Here is a 21186-nt window from a genome sequence, read left to right on the forward strand (position 1 = left end):
TGCTGTTCTAGATGCTCAGTTATTCTTTGTTTTAATTCTTTTTTAATAAGAAGGCATTCTTTCTGAGGAGAAGATAAAGGAAAGGGTACCTCATTTGGAAATGAAAATTATTCCATAACTATGTTGGCTTTCTCTATGGCTTGCCCTCCCTGATTTGTCTCTACCATTTGAGCTATTTGTGGCAAAGCTTTGATTCCTTTGCCCTGGCTAGACCTTTGCAGTTCTGCTTTTGTGAATACTTTATTTTGTATTATAACTCAACTTTGATCTGCTAGCCTCTGTTCTGTTATTTCTGATTCTGAATATTGTTCTTTCCAGAACCAATGAATTTTTTTCAGATACCTTTTTCTTATTGGACCTGATTTGTAATAACATCATTATTTATTTGTTTTCAAAAGTTGTATATTTCAGTATTTCAATTTCAAGCACCATTTCTTCCAGTAGTCCTGTAGCTACTGGCCTTGGTTGCACAGTCAACCGTCCCAAGTCCTGTAGCTCATTTGTCACCAGATGTCCAGGAACTAGTACAGTTTTTCTTATCTCGGGTGATGATCAGTCCAATATGGGTTTCTGCAAATTACATCTCACCATATTGTTTATGGGAGATATACAGGAAGTCCTCAATTTACAACAGTTCATTAGGTGACCTTTCAAAGTTACAAGGGCACTGAAAAAAGTAACATGATCATTTTTCACAATTATGACTGTTGCAGCAACCCCATGGTCATGTGACCAAAATCCAGATGCTTAACAACTGGTTCATATTTATGATGATTGCAGTGTCCAGAGATCATTGGATCACTTTTTGCACCCTTCTGACAAGCAAAGTCAATGGGAAAGCCAGGTTCACTTAACAACGGTGTTACTAATTGAACAATTGCAATGATTAATTTTTAAAATGTGGCAAGGAAAGTTGTAAAATGGGGCAAAACTCACTTAACAAATTTCTCAGCAACATAAATTTTGTGCTCGATTGTGGTTGAAAGTCGAGGACTGCCTATACTCTTTGTCTGGATTTTCTGATGAAACTTGTCCAATATGGTTGAATCTCTGACATAGCTCTCATCTTCTTCAGAGCTCAAAAATCACACAACAACATCAAGGGGATGCCTCTCTGGGGAATTATTATTATACTTTTATCCTGTCTTTTATTTATAACTCAAGGTGGCAAACATACATAAAATTTCTGCTGCCTCCTATTTTATCTACAACAACAACCTTGTGAAGTGGACTGAACTGACCCACAGTCACCTTGTGTTGGCTTTCATGCCTAAGGAAGTCCTAGAACTCACAGTCTCCTGGTTACTAGATTACCTTAACCACTACACCAGACTGGCTCTCTAGGAATAACCACTTTTGATTTTTTTTTGAGCTTTTGATAGAGATACTGTATTCATTCATGGATTCCATCAAGAAAGAAAACAAGTCAAGTCCTTTTGAAGCCAAGTATCTACTCCAAATTGATGTGTTACAACATGTTTAAGTTCTGTTGTGAACTGGAAAGGCCTAATTCAATTTGAGGTTGGAAAAATCCTTAAAATGGTAATTACATAACAGTTAAAATAAAATCATGATCCCAGCTTCCAATATAGATTTGCGGATGAGCAATTTCATTTCCCACCAATTTCTCCAGAAAAGGGGGCAGCAAAATGGCAAATTTCAGTAGTGTGATTCTCCATAGTGATGGTGATAGCATCCAGGAATGGGTTAACTGTGTCTGTCATCCAATCTACAAGCTGTGATGACACGGCTCCTCTGGTAGCTCCTCCCAGCTTTTAGACTCAGTATGTCTTAGGACAAAACGTGTTTTTAAATTCTCCTCCATTCCTGAATGCTACGTTCTGAAGTCTCGAGAAAGACTTGTCAATCAATGGGGGGAAAAGGAAGCCGTTGAAGTTGAAGCTGGCGCGTGTGCAGGCTCGAGGAAGCTGCGAAGCTTCCTATTGGTTAACAGTTTGACAGCCGCATATAAAAGGCTGTCAGTTAAGTTCGTTACTTTGTTCGTTGTCAGCTACGTTAATAAATGGTTAGCGTTACATTTTGTCCAGCAGTTTCTTGAGGAGAATACTTTCCATTGAATACCTTATATCTTCCACCTCATCCAAAGAAATCAAGAAAAGGTGTTTTCTTCTGGAAGGCTGGCTCCCATCAACAGCAGGTAGAGCAGCCCCCTGTTCCAGCGGCTGGGGCTTCTGCTTGAGCCTGCTGAATGCTGTCAGACAGCAGTTGGCTAGGTTCCAACAGCCAATATAGGGCAGAAGATTGCTCTGGAATGCTGACCCTCACCTTGCGCAGGCCACGAAAGGTGCACTCAGTAGTTTTCACTCCGTGGTGCTAGCTAGGCCTCACATAGCAATTCCAGTGTCTCAAGGCACCAGCAGGCCTCAAACTGCAAATTCGACATACAGGTGCCATTTTGAAGCTGTGCAACAACAAAGGGGCTCCCAGGCACCATTTAGAAGAGGTGCAAAGGTGAGGTGAGCTCTGGGGGGCCCCTTTTGACACCACGTGGAACCAGATCAAGGAGGTAATCCAGGCTCCACATGCATTAACTGTAATCACTACCCATATACGACAGTGTAGGGCCGCAGGAGTGAGGTCAGAATCAGAGGGAAGCCAAACAGTAGGAGTGCCTCGTGGCAATACAAGATGGTGGATGCCACCCCTGGAACTTTGGCCACAGTGACAGAAGTCCCTCAGATGCCCTTCCCTCATGGAGAGGACATGGCAGGAGCCTCGGGATCAAGGCCTGCCAAGAGAAGAGTGGATTCAGAATCCAGATCGAGAGGCCACAGAGCTGAGGGCTGGCATTAGAGGGCCTTAGATCGAGTTTGGCAAGGCCCAAAGGGAGGCAGCTAGGAGGGTCAATGTCCCACAATCCACAGGGCAGGTTAGCCCCTATCCTTTCACATTGTAGCCTCACACGAGTGACAGCCCACAGCAGGCTGCAATGTCTCCGGACAGTAAAGAGAATCTCCCTACCCCTTCTGTCACCGTTCTTCCCCCAGAAAGTGGAAGTATTTCTAGCTCTCCTACAGACGGTAGAACCCCTTCAACCTGGGAGCAGCCAATAAGATACAGGGCATCCAACGCGGCATCAACCTTTACTCCAACGGCTGCAGGCCTCCACCCTCAAGAACCTACAGGGGTTCCAAGGTGGCGTAGTGGTTAAATGCAGCACTGCAGGCTACTTCAGCTGACTGCAGTTCTGCAGTTCAGCTGTTCAAATCTCACCGGCTCAGGGTTGACCCAGCCTTCCATCCTTCCGAGGTGGGTAAAATGAGGACCCGGATTGTTGTTGGGGGCAATATGCTGACTCTGTAAACTGCTTAGAGAGGGCTGAAAGCCCTATGAAGTGGTATTAAGTCTAACTGCTATTGCTATTGCTATTCCCTCCTGACATGTCAGCCATAATCTTGGAGGCCATCAGGCAAGGAATTGCTGCAGGATTGGAGCAGAGCGCTACCCCAGTGGGCTCAGATATACATAGGCCCCAGGCTCACAGGGAACTCCGGGATCTCGAAAGTTTCACTCCCCTAGAACACTTTCCCTCCGGGTCTTCCAGTCAGGATTTGCTGTTGGGGAGGAAGAAGCTTGCAGGAACTCGGAGCTATCAGATGACGAGGGCTTAACCCCCGATCAACCTGCTTTTGTGGGTCTCTTCTGCCCTTCCCTCTTTAAGTTTTCGCCAGCCAATGGGAGGAGGTAACCACAGATGCCTGAGTCAGGGAGATGGTGAAATTCGGTCTCTCCCTAGAATTTTTCTCCACTCTTCCGAGGTTTTTTCTAAGGTGACCCGTGTCTCAGGACCGAGGAAAGCGGCTCCTTGTGGAATCAGCTATCCAGCACTTGCTGGAAATTCAGACGATCCAGCCAGTTACAGAGGAGCAACAGGGCTGGGGATTCTACTCCCTCCTGTTTATCGTCCCAAAGACCTTGGGGAGTTGGTGGCCAATTCTAGACCTCAAGCATTTGAACCGTCACATTGTCTACTGGTGGTTCAAAATGTACTCTCTCTAGACCATCTTGGAGGGAGTCAGAGGGGGTGACTTCCTCATGTCGGTGAACCTCACAGAAGCATAGGTGTGGCCTATTTTGTGGGCATCGCTTGGTGGTCATGTGACCGAGTAGGAGTAGCCAACTTATAAAATGTGGTGAAACTCATTTAATAACGCTCTTAGCAACCAAAATTTTGGGCTCAATTATGATCATATGTTCTCTTTTTCAAACGTCAAGGTTCTGACTAATGAACCCAACCAATTCAGCACTCTGAGACTTGCAGCTTTCTCAAAGAACCATTTTATTGAGTACATCATATTGGCATGAATGAAACCAAAACCAGTTCTAACTATTTCCTGCATTTTCAGTATAATTAAAGAATAGATAACTCACTCCCTCATTGTCATAGGTCACATTGTCCAGATGTTCTGGCGTCTCGGTAATCTCTTCCAGTCTCTGGCTAGCACCTGTTGGGATGACCTTGGGATAATAAGTTGTTTTGTCTGGTCCATTCCAGTCCTCTTCCCACTCCCATACTGTGTGGCAACCTGAGAAACAGCAAGATGGCTGTGACAGGCCTGATCTGTTTCAAAGTTGACAGCAAATAAATTTCAATATTACTTGTACCTTATGGCTTACAAAAGTAAAGTCCTTTATTATTATTTTATTTATTATCCTTCCTTTCTTTCACATTTTTAAAGCTAAACACTCTTTCATACCTATAATTCAAGGGTCTATGTTCAATTAAAAGAGGGCCTGTGGTTGTTTTGCTCATTGATTTGACTTCCTTACAGGTATGGTCCTTGAAACTCGGGAACATATTTTTTAGAGTAAGGGTTTTCAAACCTTTTCAGATCTTTGAACCAGTAAATTAAAAAAACAATTTTTGGAACCTCTGGTCAATTGGCAGCTTTTTGCCAAACACTAGAGTTTTGTGGAAGAAATACCCAAATACCCTTGAAATACACAGTTGTTGAAAACCTAGCTACATATGGGTAATGTAGAGAATGATAATGTATTTTATACGTAATGGATACATATTTTAACACAGAAAAATTTACATCTTAAAGCACTCTAAAAAGTCCTAGACATATAGTATGGATGCCTGTTGAAATATTATTTAGAAACTAAGAAAGTCAAATTATTTTTCAAATGTATGATTGATTTAAAAATGATAATTGATTTGCAAAAATAGGCATATTAAATAAAGGATTTATTCTGAATATTGAAATTAGAGAAAACTCTTCAGTGCTGATTGCTATAATAAATCCTTCATAATAAAAAAATGGTTGGAAATCTAATAATCAGATAATGTTTTGCCATTTTTGAAAGCAGTATTATAAGGTTTATCAATTTTGAAAGAAGATGCAGAACAGAAAGAAACAACTCTTAAATGTTGACTTGACTTTCCTGCCGGCTGTTACTCTCTTAAGCATTACTACCGATAAACCCTCAATCAGAGATGGGTTCTGGCTGCCACTACTGCTAGTTCGCTCAGGAACGCGCCACTGCGCACGCATGCACAGTGCAACAAAAATTGCTCTGCGCATGCGCAGAAGGCAAAAACAAGATGCCAAGAGAACCAGTTTGGGGGTGTGGCAGGCCTGGGTCTCTACCAGTTACAGCGACCCAGGCCGCCAAGTTACTACCAGTTTGGCTGAACCTGTAGGAACTCACCTCTGCCCCCAAGACACACACAGAATATAAGAAATTGGCTTACTATTTCATAACAGCAGCCATGATACTTTATGCTTTTTACTGTAGATCACACACAATTCCTCCTGTTGATGAGGTTACAGCATTGATGGTCTTTATTCTGTATTACTGTGCGTATGTGCGATGGAAGATGGCTGCCTGAGCTCGTCGCTCAGGCTGGAAGAGAGACAAAAATTGCCTGGACTGAGCCTCCGCCAACTACCAGACCTCTGAAAAGGGAGAACTGGGGTGAGAGGAATCTAGGGTGTCCTGGAGGGCAGTTTGCTTGGAGAGTCGTCTTCGGGCAGCTTAGGACGGGCCTCGGCGGTGCCGGACAGCGTGGGACGGCCTTTGGCGTCCCCCCCTCCGCAGATGGTGGTTTCTGGTTAGCGAGCAGCGTTTTTGCCTGGCGTTTGCCGGGAAGGGCAGTGTTTCGCTGGGAAGGGCGGTGTTTCATCTGGAGGGAGACAGCTTCTGGCGGCTTGATAGTCCCTGGTGGTGCTGGGCAGTAGTGAGCTGCTGTTAGGCGGCGCCCCCCCCTCTCGCCACACCTCGCCGCATGGACAATGGCGACGTTTTCTTCAACGAATTCTAGCGGCTGCACTGACTCTCGACCCTGTCCGCTCTTGACCCCGTCCGCTCGTTGTGGTAAGCCTTTGGGGTTTTTACCTGACTACCATCGCCCCGGAGAGGAGGTTGCCGAGCCGAACTGTTGCCAGAACTGGGCGAGTTGGGTGAATCGGGCGGCTGGCTTTTCATCCCCGCCGCAGTCTTTCCGGGTGCCCCCCCTCCCCTGCTCGGCCCTCGCCAACGCTTTGGCGTTTTCGATCTTAGCGGCCTTAGCAGTGTTTGGCCTTACTTTGGAGACCTCAAGGGACTTGGGAGGCCTGTGAGAATTGTGAGAACTGGTGCTTTTGGGAACGGGAGAGAACTTCTGGACTGCATTATTAACATTGGTTAACGTGAGGGTGGCTGGCTCGGATGGCGCTGAAGACGGGCAAGCACTTGGTGTGCAGCCGCCGCTGCATCCTTCGCGAGCCTTCCCTCCTCCCTCTGCAGTGTTTTTTGATCTACAACACCTTTTACTTCAGCTTACTGCGTCTGGGACAGCTCTTGGAACCTGCGAGGCCTCCCCTTTCTGCCTCTTTTTGTGGCCGGGGGAGCCTTCTGTGACTGGAAAGGGCTTTCTCTCCTTACCACCTATACCATCTGGTTCCTCCTGCCCTCGCTCATAGATCTGGACCCCTGGACTCCCAGTTTTTGCAACCTTGTTCCGGGCCACGATTATCAACGCCCTCCACCATCTCAGGAGCCTGATCCCTGCCACCTGGATTTTCACTCCGTCCTACTACTCTACCACAAACTTTGTATGAACTTGGCACATTTTTAACAACTGCGCAATTTTTTTTCTCTTTGTATGGGATATGTATGTGATATGTAAGTGATAGATGGTCGATGTTTGTACCCACTTTTTATTATTCTTATTATCATTGTAACCTGTAATTTTAATTGACTTACGTGGGGACTGTATGAGTGAGTGACTGTGTATGTATGATAGGACTGGGAGTACAGTCGGGTGCCTCCTCCACTGAGTACTATTGCAGAAGTGGTAGGGGGCCCGGGCCTATCTCCCGTCCTAGAAAGACTGAGATAAATGGCCTGCCGGGGAGAGCGGAGGCCACGGGAGGGGAAATGGGGTCCGTGGGTACGGGAGTGGGCCGGAACATTACGGTCATGCCGGGGAGGGGCAGGTATGATGTGAACTTCAGGGCTAGCCATTACCGGGGAAGGGGGTCCGCTACGTCACAGCGATCCCTCCTTCCGGCCCTGCTAGTTCCACTCCAGGACCAGATGGCGAGAGTGGTCAGGGCCCTGGTCTCAGGCTGTTGTTGCTAAATGCCAGGTCTGTCGTTCACAAAGCTCCCCTCGTCCGGGAGCTAATATTAAACGGGGGACAGACCTGGCATGTATTACTGAAACCTGGCTGGGCCTGGAGGGAGGAGTCCCCCTCACTGAAATGTGCCCAGAAGTGTTTCAGGTGCTCCAGCAGCCGCAACCACAGTAAAGGGGGGGGGAGTGGCTGTCATCATCGGAGGGCCATTAGTTCCTCGTAGGATCCCTGCTCCAGAGCTTGTGGTGTGAGTCCTTGTTGGTGAAGTTGGACCTTGCAAGTGGGCTTGTTGTTAACTCACCTTCCTCCCAACAGCATTGCAACAGCCCTCCCCTCGCTCCTCGAGTCAGTAGCCGGCTGGTGGTAGAGTTCCCCAGGCTTATGGTGCTGGGGGATTTTCAACCTGCCTTCGCTCGGTGAACACTGATGGGGCGCAGGAGTTCATGGCTTTCATGACAGCCATGGACTTGACCCAAGCTTGTACCCAACCCAGATAAGACCGAGTGGCTGGTGTGCTTCCCTCCTACTAATTGGCCAAGTGTTCCATCTCTCAGGCTGGGGGGTCAAACAGTACGCCCCTCAGACAGGGTTTGCAATTTGGGAGTCCTCCTGGACCCACAGCTGTTGAACACCACTTGTCGGCTGTGACCACGGGGGCATTTGCACAGGTTCGCCTGGTGCACCAGTTGCGTCCCTACCTGAACCGGGAGGCTCTCACAACAGTCACTTGTGCCCTTGTGACCTCTAGACTGGACTACTGCAACGTGCTCTACATGGGGCAGCCCTTGAAGAGCATTCGGCGACTTCAGCTTGTCCAGAATGCAGCGCGCGAGCGATCGGGGTGCGCCTCGGTTCACCCACGTAACACCTATCCGCGAGCTGCACTGGCTGCCTATTGGTCTCCGGATACGCTTCAAGGCGAGTCGTCATAAAAGCCCTTCATGGTATGGACCTGGGTACTTGAGAGACCGCCTGCTGCCAATTACCTCCACTAGACCGATTAGATCCCACAGATTAGGCCTCCTCCGAATTCCATCCGCCGGCCAGTGTCGACTGGCGACTACTCGGAGGAGAGCCTTCTCTGTGGCTGCTCCGACCCTCTGGAACGAACTCCCCGTGGAGATTCGAACCCTCACCACCCTCCAGGCCTTCTGCAAAGCCCTTAAAACCTGGCTGTTCCGACAGGCCTGGGCTAAAGAACTGTTGCCCCCGTCTCGAATTGGTATGACTGTTGTGTTTTAATTATGCATTGTTTTTTATGTCGTTTTAAATTCTTGTTTGTATCCCCCTTCCCTGGTTGAGTTGTGAGCCGCCCTGAGTCCCCTTCGGGGGAAAAGGACAGCATATAAATAAAATCAACATCAACAACATCAAGTAATCTGGGGTTCGACTCACTCAGCGGGTCACACACTTGACCTCGTATTCCTCTCAGAGTAGTGGAGATGTGATCTAGATTTGAGGGGTATTAAGATCTTGCCCTTGTCATGGTCTGATCACTTCCTACTGAGTCTTGACTTTCGGAAACCAATCCCCCACTGTAGGGAGGAGGAACCGATTAGGTGGTTCCGCCCCAGGCGCCTGATGGACCCTATGGGATTTCAGACGGCGCTTGGAAAAATACCTGACGCTCTCGTCCACAGTCCAGTGGAGTCCTTAGTTGCTGCTTGGAATATAGCGGCGGCGGGGGCTCTAAACCGGATTGCGCCTTTGCGGCCTCTCCAAGGTAGCGGATCCAGGAGGGCTCCTTGGTTTGCCGAGGAACCCCGGGAGATGAAGCGCCAAAAGAGATGCCTAGAACGCCACTGGAGGGCCAGCAACTCTGAATCAGACCGAGCACTGATGAGAGCCTATATCAGGACCTATCTCGTGGCAATACGGGCGACGAAATGTGTGCATTTTGCCGCTCTTATTGCATCCACTGAATTGCGCCCAGCCGCCCTGTTTAGAATAACCTGCTCCCTCTTGAAAGGGAGGGATGCGGATGACCCTTTACAGGGTAGAGCTGAGGAATTTGTTCAGTCTCTAACGGATAAAGTCGCTCAGATTCGGACAGATCTGGACTCCAATTGCACGGTACCAGCCGAGGTACCGGGGGAAGGTCTTGAGCGGATTTTATGGAGTGAGTTTCAACTTGTCGCTTTGAGGAAGTGGACAAGGCCATGGGAGCGGTGAGTGCCTCCACTTGTATACTGGACCCTTGCCCCTCCTGGCTGGTGTCGACCAGCAGGGAGGTGACACGTGGCTGGATCCAGACCATAGTTAATACCTCTCTTCGGGAGGGATCCTTCCCGCTCTCCTAAAGGATGTGGTGGTGAGACCCCTCCTGAAGAAACCTTCTCTGGATCCAGCCGTTTTGAGTAACTATCGTCCAGTCTCCAACCTCCCTTTTGTAGGGAAGGTTGTTGAGAAAGTGGTGGCCTTTCAACTCCAGCGGTCCTTGGATGAAACCGATTATCTGGACTCCTTTCAGTCCGTTTTCAGGCCTGGTTACAGCACGGAAACTGCTTTGGTCGCGCTGATTGATGATCTCTGGCGAGCCAGGTATAAGGGTCTCTCCTCTATCCTAGTGCTCCTTGACCTCTCAGAGGCCTTCGATACCATCGACCATGGTATCCTTCTGTTACGGGAGGTAGGAGTGGGAGGCACCGTCCTACGGTGGTTCTCCTCCTACCTCTCGGACAGGGTGCAGTCGCTGTTGGTCGGAGGGCAGAGGTCGACCCTAGGCCCCTCAATTATGGGGTGCCGCAGGGTTCAGTGCTGTCCCCCCTCCTATTTAACATCTACATGAAGCCGCTGGGTGAGATCATACGCCGGCACGGGATTAAATATCATCAATATGCGGACAATACACAATTGTATCTGTCTGCCCCGTGCCAACTCAGTGAAGGGGTAGAAGTGATGTGCCAGTGCCTGGAGGCTGTCAGGGTCTGGATGGGAACAAACAAGCTTGCGCTCAATCCTGACAAGACCGAGTGGCTATTGATGCTCCTCCCAAAGATGGTCCACCTATTCCATCTCTTAGCCTGGGGGGTGAAATTATATACCCCTCAGAGAGGGTTCGCAATTTGGGAGTCCTCCTGGATCCACAGCTGACTTTAGAACATCACTTGTCGGCTGTGACCATGGGGGCCTTTGCCCAGGTTCGCCTTGTGCACCAATTGGGACCCTATCTGGACCGGGAGGCCCTTCGGATAGTCACTCACGCCCTCGTCACCTCAAGTCTGGATTACTGTAATGCGCTCTACATGGGGCTGCCCTTGAAGAGTGTTCGAAGACTTCAGTTAGTCCAGAATGCAGCCGCGTGAGCGATTGTGGGTGCACCTAGGTACACCCACGTTACACCTATCCTCCGCGAGCTGCACTGGCTTCCCATTGGTCTCCAAACACTTCAAAGTGCTAGTCGTTACTTTTAAAGCTCTACATGGCATCGGACCTGGGTACCTGAGAGACCGTCTCCTGCCAATTACCTCCCATAGACCGATCAGATCGCACAGACTAGGCCTCCTCCGGATTCCATCGGCCGGCCAATGTCGGCTGGCGACCCCCTGGGGGAGGGCCTTCTCTGTAGCTGCTCCGGCCCTCTGGAACAATCTCCCTGTTGAGATCCGGACCCTCACTTCCCTTCCGGCCTTCCGTAAAGCGACGAAGACCTGGCTTTCCAGCAGGCCTGGGACTGTTGAATTGTCCAGCTCCACCTTAGGTTGTTAATGTTGTTGCAATTTTAAATTGTTGTTGTATTTTTGTATCCCCCTTCCTTTTTTATTGTTAGCCGCCCTGAGTCTTCCGAGAGTGGGCGGCATACAAAACTAATAAATAATTAAAAAATAAATAATAATAATGTCAGCCCCACCAGATAGATCAGACCAAGAATCAACTTTTTTCCAAAGAAAAGCTGAGATTGCTGTATTGAGAATAGCTATAATAACAAAATCTTGCAAGTCTAATTATGCTATACATTCTCTCCCTATACCCATATGTACTAGAGAAGTGTCTATCTGAGCTGCTTCTCCATACTTTCTTCTTGTTATGGCCATAAGATGTTCATCTCATTACATTAGTAACTTAATATTTGAACAATGAATCTGATATAGGGTTTAATTCAACCTTGGAAATGTTATGGGTTATAATTCTGTTGATGGGTTTATATTACATTGGAAGTTTGGAGTTCACTTAAGGTAAGAATTTAAAATATTGGAATATCTGATCACAACACTGATGAGTTTTTAAAAAATTGATAGGAACTTTTACTAATTGTTTATAAACCTTATATTGGCTGCTATTAATGATCATTCCAGTAACGGTTAAAATTATTTATATGCAGCATTAATCTAAAGTCATTTTAAAAATATTATTCAGTTTTAACATTTAAGAACGTTTTTGTTCTTAACAAACATTTAAGACTTTTCTGTCTTGTATATTCTTTCTTCCTGATTGTGCTATTAGAAGTACAGAAATACATTAAGAACTATTTTAAATGCCTTATATAAGACTCATTTTTGGGACATCCACTCAGACCTATCATTATTTTGGAGTGGAATCTGAAAAACAGTTTTGCACTCCAGTTTTTCTGAGGAAAATATAAACACTTACAATGGGACAATATGTATAGGAAATGAGAAATAGAAATTGATGTAGGGATTTTTAAACAAAATGCTTTTAATATTTTTTCCAAACTTGTTTTTATTTATAGGCCACCATTATTAAGAGAAGACTTTTAAAAGTACACTACCTCTGATTTTTTATTAATGACATTGATTGTGTTGATTTTCAAGTGAGCAATATGTATGGCTTTTCAGAAAGGGGTGGTGTCCTTCAGAATGTGTAGAGGTTTCTGTTGGAACTGAGGATGGTAGTAAATTGTGGTGAATAAAATTCTAATATAACAAGTTATTTTGTTTTTTTTCTTAAAATAAAATACAGTTTTAGGTAGCCAGGTAAGACAGTCATAACAATTATTATTTTCAGTGAGGGGAGATACAAACTGTAAGGTGAATATAGGGTTAATCTAAGACTTCTCTCTCTGAGTGGCTAAGAACAATCACATTGCCGCTCTGATAGCGTCCACTGAGTCTCGCCCTGCCGCCTTGTTTAGGGTGACCCACTCCCTCCTAAATACGAGTGTTACGGATAACCCTTACAAGGTGGAGCAAAGGAATATGTCCAGTTCCTCATGGACAAAGTTGCTCGGCTTCGGATGGACCTGGACTCCAATTGCGCAGAGCCAGCCGGGGTACCGGGGGAAGGTCTTGAACACCACCTCTGGACTGACTTTCAACCTGTTGCTCCTGATGAAGTGGACAAGGCCATGGGAGCGGTGAGTGCTGCCACATGTGTACTGGACTCGTGCCCCTCCTAGCTGGTCGCGAACAGCAAGGAGGTGATGTGGAGCTGGGTCCAGGCGATGGTGGATGCTTCTCTTTGGGAGGGCTTCTTCCCACCGGGATTGAAGATAGCGGTGGTGAGACCCCTCCTGAAGAAGCCATCGTTGGACCCAGCTAGTTTGAACAACTACGTCCAGTCTCCAACCTTCCCTTCATTGGGAAGGTTGTTGAGAAAGTGGTAGCCTCTCAACTCCGACGGTCCTTGGATGAAACCGATTATCTGGAAGCCTTTCAGTCTGGATTCAGGCCTGGCTACAGCACGGAAACCGCTTTGGTCGCACTGACCGATGATCTCTGGAGAGCCAGGGATGGAGGTCATTCCTCCATCCTGGTGCTCCTTGACCTCTCAGCGGCCTTCGATACCATCGACCATGGTATCCTTCTGCGACGGTTATGAGAGGTGGGAGTGGGCGGCACCGTTTTCCAGTGGTTCTCCTTACCTCTCGGACAGGTCGCAGTCGGTGTTAGTTGGGGGGGAGAGGTCGACCCCTAGGCCCCTGAAATATGGGGTTTCTCAGGGTTTGGTCCTATCCCCCCTTCTGTTTATATCTACATGAAGCCACTGGGTGAGATCATTCGACGGCACGGGATCAAATACCATCAATATGTGGACGATACTCAGCTGTATCTGTCCGCCCCGTGCCAACTCAGTGAGGCGGTTGACATGATGTGCCAGTGCCTGGAGGCTGTCAGGGTTGGATGGGGGTTAACAGCTTGTACTCAATCCAAACAGACCGAGTGGCTGTTGTGTTTCCTCCCAAGAATTTGGCTATTCCATCTCAGGCTGGGGGGTGAAAAATTCCCTCAGACAGGGCACACTTGGGAGTCCTGGGGTGAAAATTTACGCCCTCCAGACAGGGCGCACAACTTGGGAGTCTCCTGGATCCGCAGCTGACTTTAGAACATCACCTGTCGGCTGTGACCAGGGGGACATTGCCCAGGTTCGCCTGGGCACCAGTTGCGCCCCTACCTGAACCGGGAGGCACTCGCAACAGTCACTCACGCCCTCGTGACCTCAAGACTGGACTACTGCAATGCGCTCTACATGGGGCAGCCTTTGAAGAGTATTCGGAGACTTCAACTCGTCCAGAATGCAGCGCGCGAGCGATTGTGGGTGCACCTTGGTACCCACGTTAACCTATCCTCCGTGAGCTGCACTGGCTACCGATCGGTCTCCGGATACGCTTCAAAGTGCTAGTCGTAACTTATAAAGCCCTTCATGGTATTGGACCTGGGTACTTGAGAGACCGCCTGCTGCCAATTACCTCCCAAAGACCCGTCAGATCACACAGGGTCGGCCTCCTGGTTCCGTCCACCAGCCAATGCCATCTGGCTACTACCCGTGGGAGGGCTTCTCTGTAGCAGCTCCGGCCCTTTGGAATGAACTCCCCGCGGAGATCCGGATCCTCACCTCTCTCCAGGCCTTCCGGAAAGCCATCAAAACCTGGCTGTGCCGGCAGGCCTGGGGTTGATGAGTTCCCCTCCCCTCTCGACTGGTATGGCTGTGTGATTTTGTGTATTTTAATTATGTGTACTGTTGTTTATGTTCCCTTTCCCCTTTGAGTTGTTCGCCGCCCTGAGTCCCTCCTGGAGAAGGGCGGCATACAAATAAACCAAAACTCAAACTGAAACTGAACTGACTTTGCACCTCTTAGTCCCTTAACTTTTAAGAATTGTACATATTGTACAGAATTTATATTGCTGACCTTCATAGTGTTTTTTTATTTAGACATATGGTTAACAGCATCTTATTATTTAGTATGTAGATATTTTAGACTTTCATAATCTTATTAATTTTAGTATTTAGATTCCTAAGTTAACACAGAACCTGCATTTACAGTATTATACACAGAAAGCCAACTGCATATGACCTGGTTAGCATAAACATGTGGTCAGGGATGAAATCTACTTACCTTCGCTACCAGTTCATAAATGTAAGCGCATGTGAGCCCACTGTGCCACACAATTTAGATTAGCTAGAAAGCAGGAAATCCTGCTTTCTAGTTAATATAAATCAAGCATCACAGCTGATCAGTTTGCCTGAACCAGCAGCATTTTTTTACTACCAGTTCGGGTGAACTAGGAATCGGTAGCATTTCACCCCTGCATGTGGTACAAAAAGGCAAACATGATAAATTGAGTCTTGGCACATTCCCACAAATCCCTTTGTAATGATATATGAGAATGTCAGTGGGCGACAGGCAGTGGTGGGTTCCGGGTCCCGTTGCAACCAGTACGCTACAATGGGGCCTGGCGTCCAGGATGTGCACATGCACAGCACGGGTGCAGCACAGGTGCAGCACGCACACGCGTGCGCATGCATACTTACCACCCGCGACGATCCAGCTGTTTTACGGAGCATCGCACAGGCACCATATGCTCTGTGCACGAAAGCCCCAATCTGCTCAAATACAGGTAAGGAGGGCGGGCAGGCAGGTGGGCCCTCCAGAACACCGTACTGGGGCATACCGGTCATATCTCGCCATTGGCGACAGGCAACGAACACCATCAAAAGAAGAGTCAGATAAAAGGACTGCAGCCGGTAGCATGAATGTGGTTTAGAAGATCCTCCCTTCCTTGGGAGCTATAAAGGGAACAAAGGAAAATAAGTACTTTTACACTTACAAGTTTCTGTTAATGTAACCTTACAATAAAATAAAATTAGCTCATTTGGTCACGTTTGGTCAGAACAGCCAAGTCTTTAATACCTTCCTAACCATCATGAAGATGGAGGCCATCTACAGCTCATATATCCAAAGAGAGGAGCCATAATACAGAGCCATGAAGGACAGCAGTTTCTTCAAATAACATGGCCTAGGCCAAGAAGGACTTTATGGGTAATTACCAGTTTCTTCAACTGTATCCAAAAACTGATGGATAATCAATATAGCTTGCAGCAATAGAGTCACCTGGGGATAATGTCCACCAATTCCCATCCTACTACATTCTGAAGTTGTTTATTAGATTTTTATCCTACATTTATTACTTTATAAGTAGTTCAAGATGGCGAACAAGGTTCTAGTCTACTCTCAGTACATACGGTCTCTGACTTTCTATCTTTACTGTTCACAAAATGTTAGCGTTAGTGGCTAATCACAAGGTTTACTCTTTTTGAGGACAAATCTGTCAATCGTAAATCTGGTTAGTCCTTTTACATGAATGAAAACAACGCTTTTAAAAATGTTGTAGGTACATATATTGATCCTTCAAAAATATGCATTCAAATCAGAATTTTGTGAAGGGTTTAAATTGGGCAATTTTTCCTGTGTGATTTGCCTTAGTCTGCTCTGACATCAACAACTTGATGGGGAACACAATGGCTCAATAGTTAAGACTCAGGTTCAAGACTTGAATGCCATACAATGGGGTGAACTTCCAAGTCACTGTTAACTCCTGGAGACTGCCTGGACTAGTCCCAGCAGTTCTTAAGGTGTTTCAGAAATGTTTTGCTATTGCCTATAGAGCTGAAGAATGACTGACTGACACCAACTAGTTGGTCACCCAACTAGTTTTGTGCCAAAAATGGGATTAAAAATCAGTCTCCTGGTTCCTAGGGTGATGCCTTAACTTCTATGCCAAACTGGCTCTTTATCTCTACTTGTGCTTATATGCCACTGAATCCAGGCTTTGGTCCTGCAATAGAACTGTAAAAAAGATGTATGTCAAGGAAAAAAATTAAATATTTATGTACAATAAGAGAAAATCATGATTAAACCAGAAGGTTTTACTTTTTGCTGAATGTTACTGTTATGTGACAATAATCATAGTAACAAAACATTTATTACGTACCCTGCAGATTTGTGTTGAAAAATAGTAATGGTCTTTTCTGGAATAAGGCATTAATAAAATTTTGGGTAAAGTGTCATACAGTTGTAGCTATTTTGTAAATGAGATTCTTAAATTTAGTATTCGGTGTATTCCAGTTGTCCAAATCCAAACCCATACATTTTTGGAAAAATTTTGTGTTGTATTTATACTTCATTATAGCCTTAGATTAGCAATACCTTAAGAAAATACAGGCAGAACATGACGGTGCTGTAGAAGTTAGTTACAGTAATTCAACTGTCCTAAAATAATACAAGTTCTTCAAAAAATGTCTTTTGCAACAGTCTATATTTAGCTTTAGCTTTTGATCTTCTAGGCAGTAAAAAAAAATTTCCCTTTGTAACCTGGAATCTCTGTTAATAAAGGGCTTACATTAGCCTTAAGCAGAGGTCAGAATAAACATTACATCACAAAAATCACATGTTAGTTCACTCAATCTCCTTACATTTAGAAGGGCATCATCACTTAGATAGCTTAGATATATTAAATCTTCCTTCTAAAATTGCTGAGGAGAATATTCTGATTCTAGTGAAGGCCCATAGGTTAAGTTTGTACTACTCTGATTTTGTCTAAAAGATCAATACATTTTAAAAGTTTGGCAGTGTTCACTTTGTGGCTCTGTATCATCGGTCTTTGGCTTAATTCTTTCCTTACCTCGATATAGTATATGCCAGTTGCTTCATTGAAAATTCCTAGTTTGCATAAAACTGCTCCACCGCTTGGATTTGTTTCTTTCTAGTGGTGTTGATGATTGTCAGTTTAATCCTGATCCAGGTAAATACCACTGTTGGCCATGGTTTTCATTTTGTTCTAGAGGGACACCTTCTAATTTCAATGTTGCACTGAGGAAAATAACTTGGTATACCGGTAATTTAAAAAAAGTTCTTTAAAAGCCTATCTGAATTTTTTTAGAGGTATTGAATGTTTTGGATACATAGAGAACATTCAATAATGTTTTTTTCAGTAAATATATTGATTTTGATGGTAATGTAAGTTATCTGTTGTCTATGTAGAGATTGTTTTAGAACAGCTAGTTTGTGTACTGTTTTACATTTTTAATATAACATTGAGGAGACAAAACCAAAGTAAGATCCGTTCATGAAAACAAAACAGATTTGAATGAATAAATAAACTATACATTGTGCTTAATATGAATAATGAATGAGTGCAATTTTCTGCTGTTGAAAACCAGGAGGTATATGGAAGGAATTATAATTGGTTGTGTTTGTTAGTAATAGTAATAGTAATTTGAAATTTCTGTGACATAATATCTGCGTATTGCTTAGTAATAGTCACAATAATTTTTACTTTTAAATTTAGAAAGGTGTTAAATTATGTGAGAATATTTATGATAATTATGTATTCTTAAAAACTGAATGAATGTTTCCTATTTAATAATTACTGTTCTCTCAGCTATTTAATGATTTATTTGTTTGTTTATTCATTTATTGGACTTTATACCACTTCAAACTTAACCATTGCTGAAGTACCTAGCAGTCAATATGCATTGGAAAGGTAGTGTTCAATAGTTAAATAAACTTTACAAGTTTGTCCAATTAGTCCATTGAAATCTTAGTATAGGAAAAGTCATTGCACCATTGGATTCAGCCACTAGTCCAGGGACGTAAATGAAAGCAACTTTTCCAGAGATTTGTCCAACCTCAATTTAAACATGTCCAGCAATAACTTCAAATACACCAAATCTCCAGGAAGTTGCTTTCATTATTCATCTACTAGGTAATTTAATTGGAAACTACTTTTGTGTAACAGTTCTATTGTTTCATATCCTGCATCCTGGAATGAAAGAGATCTTGATTGTTTCCAAGTGCTTCAAGTATTTGGAGAATGGATATCATATACTCATCATTCTTTCCTTCTTAGGGCTAAATGGTTATTTAGATCTCTTCATAAGAATTATGAAGTTGCTAGTTCCCTGATTAACTTTACCATCATTCTCTGAATCTTTTTCACATGACTAAAATTCATTTTAAAGCATGATCTCCAGAAACTGCATTTGCCACTTTTGTACCCAAATCACACTGCTGACTCACATTCATTATATAACCAGGTTTTTTATTCCTATATTCATGTCACAAATACTGTTGCAAAGCCAATTATTCTCTATTCTTATCAGAACTGAATTTGGTGAGGTAGGAACCATTGCTTATCTTCCCTATCCTGAGATATTATGGTTCTGTCTTTGCCAAGAACAGTCTTTGTAGTATTATATCTGCATTTGATTTGTTTCCTAACTGCATTAATCTGCATTTGTCTTGTTAAAATTTATTCTGTTCAGCCTATTTATCTAACCTATCAAAAATTTCAATGCTGTTCCTCTCTATGATATTGATTTCCTATCATATTTTTGTGAGAAGTAAATTTGATAAGAATACTTCCTACTTCCTCATCTGAAACTTTAATTTAAAAAAAATAGGTCAGTTCAGCGCTCAGGATTGTGAATTCTCACTGAATTCCTAAATTTACTTTGAAAAAGAGCCATTGATAGGCATTTTCAACTGTATTCAGCTTCTATCTTTAGAACATTATTATGCTCATGGTAGAAAATTTTTCAGTAGAAGTAATTTAATAATTTAGCAGCTTACATATCCAGAAATAAGTTCCCTCTAATTTACTTGTAATATTCTGTAATTTGTTTCCTACAAGGATCTATAATTATCTGAGAGTATTAGGGGAGAAAAGAAGCCAGTACACTAAAGTTGAAAGCTACAGTCTGGCTTTTACCTTTATTAAACCTGATTCAAGTTGTAAAAATGCATTAGAAACAGAACAAAACACTTGAAATATCACCCTGAAGAATTTGTACTGAACAAGTTCCAAGGGGCCAAAGCTAGAAAATAGTGCCAGCTGAACTTTACAAGTGAACTGAGCCAGAGATTTAGTATGAAATATTAAAGCTGTTTCTAGTTTGGTCCTTGAATCAGCTTAAATCTTAAGTGGGGCATCTGTAGGTATGCGATATTTCAAGTGTTACCGTATGTATTTCTATTGCTAGCAATATTATATCACAATAAAATAAAAATAGTATATAGATAGTTTTCGATAAACTACAATTGAATCCAACATTTCCATTGCTAAGCAAGACATTTATGACCTTTCTTGCCATAATTGTTAAGTGCATCACTGCAGTTGTTAAATTAGTAACACAGTTGTAATCTGGCTTCCTCATCGACTTTGCTTGTCAGAAGGTCACAAAAGGTGATCACAGGATACTGCAACTGTCATAAATATGAGCCACTTGCCAAGTGGCTGAATTTTGATCGCATGACCATGGGGATGCTACAATGGTCATAAGTGTAAAAAGCAGTCATAAATAACTTTATTCAGTGTCATTGTAATTTAGAACAGATATGTTAAGTGGAGGACTCCCTACAATGAAGAATGATATCCCTTGTCAGAATTCTTTGACAGCCTATTCATTGCTTTTGTGTTTCTTTATAGATTGTTAAATGAACATTTGGGTTTTTTAACACCATTTTATTGACATGAGGATGCAATAAATCTAGTATCAATATATATTGAAGTAAAACTTAATTTGGAATACAGTATTTAGTTTTGCAGTCCTTTTTTAAAATAGCATTTTAAAGGTAATTTAACCTTAACACTATTATTTTGTTCCTAAACTTGGTAGATGTTACCAACTACTAATTTAGAACAGATCAGAGAGCAAATAGTTGTCATTGAGATAACACTATTATTGAGACAACAACAATAAAAACAATAAAATCATTGATTAGATGTGGGAAAAGACAGGTACCCTTAAAACATGTTGCATCTTCCCCTTTCTCATCTGCTTGTTTCTTTAACACTGTGCTTGTTTCTTTAACACTTGCAACATTCAAGGATTCAAGGGCTCTCTATTGTTTAGTTTATGAATAGGCTAAATTTCGTGTGTAAAAAAGAAGTGGATTTGGTTAAAAAGAAAACTTCCTAAACTTTTTTTTTTAAAAAAAACATGGATGTCATTCTAAAACTAATATCACCTTTAATTAAAACCTAATGATGAAGCCTAAAATTTGCATTGCTAATTTGTAATTCCTCAAGTGTATAAAAAAGAGTGCATATGCATGAAGCAACCCATTTTTAAAGCACTACAATTTATAGCCAGGAGTGTCCTTTCTGATTTAATTCAGAGTTCTCTTTAGGCTTGGATTCTGTACAAACATCCAGATTAAATACAGCCTTATTTTTATCCAGATATGACATATGTTAGTTTTTGAGATGGCAAATCTGTTATTTATGAGTAATTAAGTAATTCCTTTCTTCATTTTTTTATTTTAATAATGGAACTAAATTCAGATTATCTAGGCACCATTCTTTCATTATCAGGCTTTTAACTACTAGTATTATTCTACATTCATTACATATTTACCACTG

The 21186-nt window shown here is 43.7% G+C and overlaps 1 protein-coding gene across 1 annotated transcript in view; it reads left to right on the plus strand.

The window, feature by feature from the left end:
• Nucleotides 1-21186, plus strand: part of STXBP5 (syntaxin binding protein 5) — a 153672-nt gene that overhangs the window by 38144 nt on the left and 94342 nt on the right.

This window comes from Thamnophis elegans, chromosome 4, assembly GCF_009769535.1.
Source record: "Thamnophis elegans isolate rThaEle1 chromosome 4, rThaEle1.pri, whole genome shotgun sequence".
Lineage (NCBI taxonomy): Eukaryota > Metazoa > Chordata > Lepidosauria > Squamata > Colubridae > Thamnophis > Thamnophis elegans.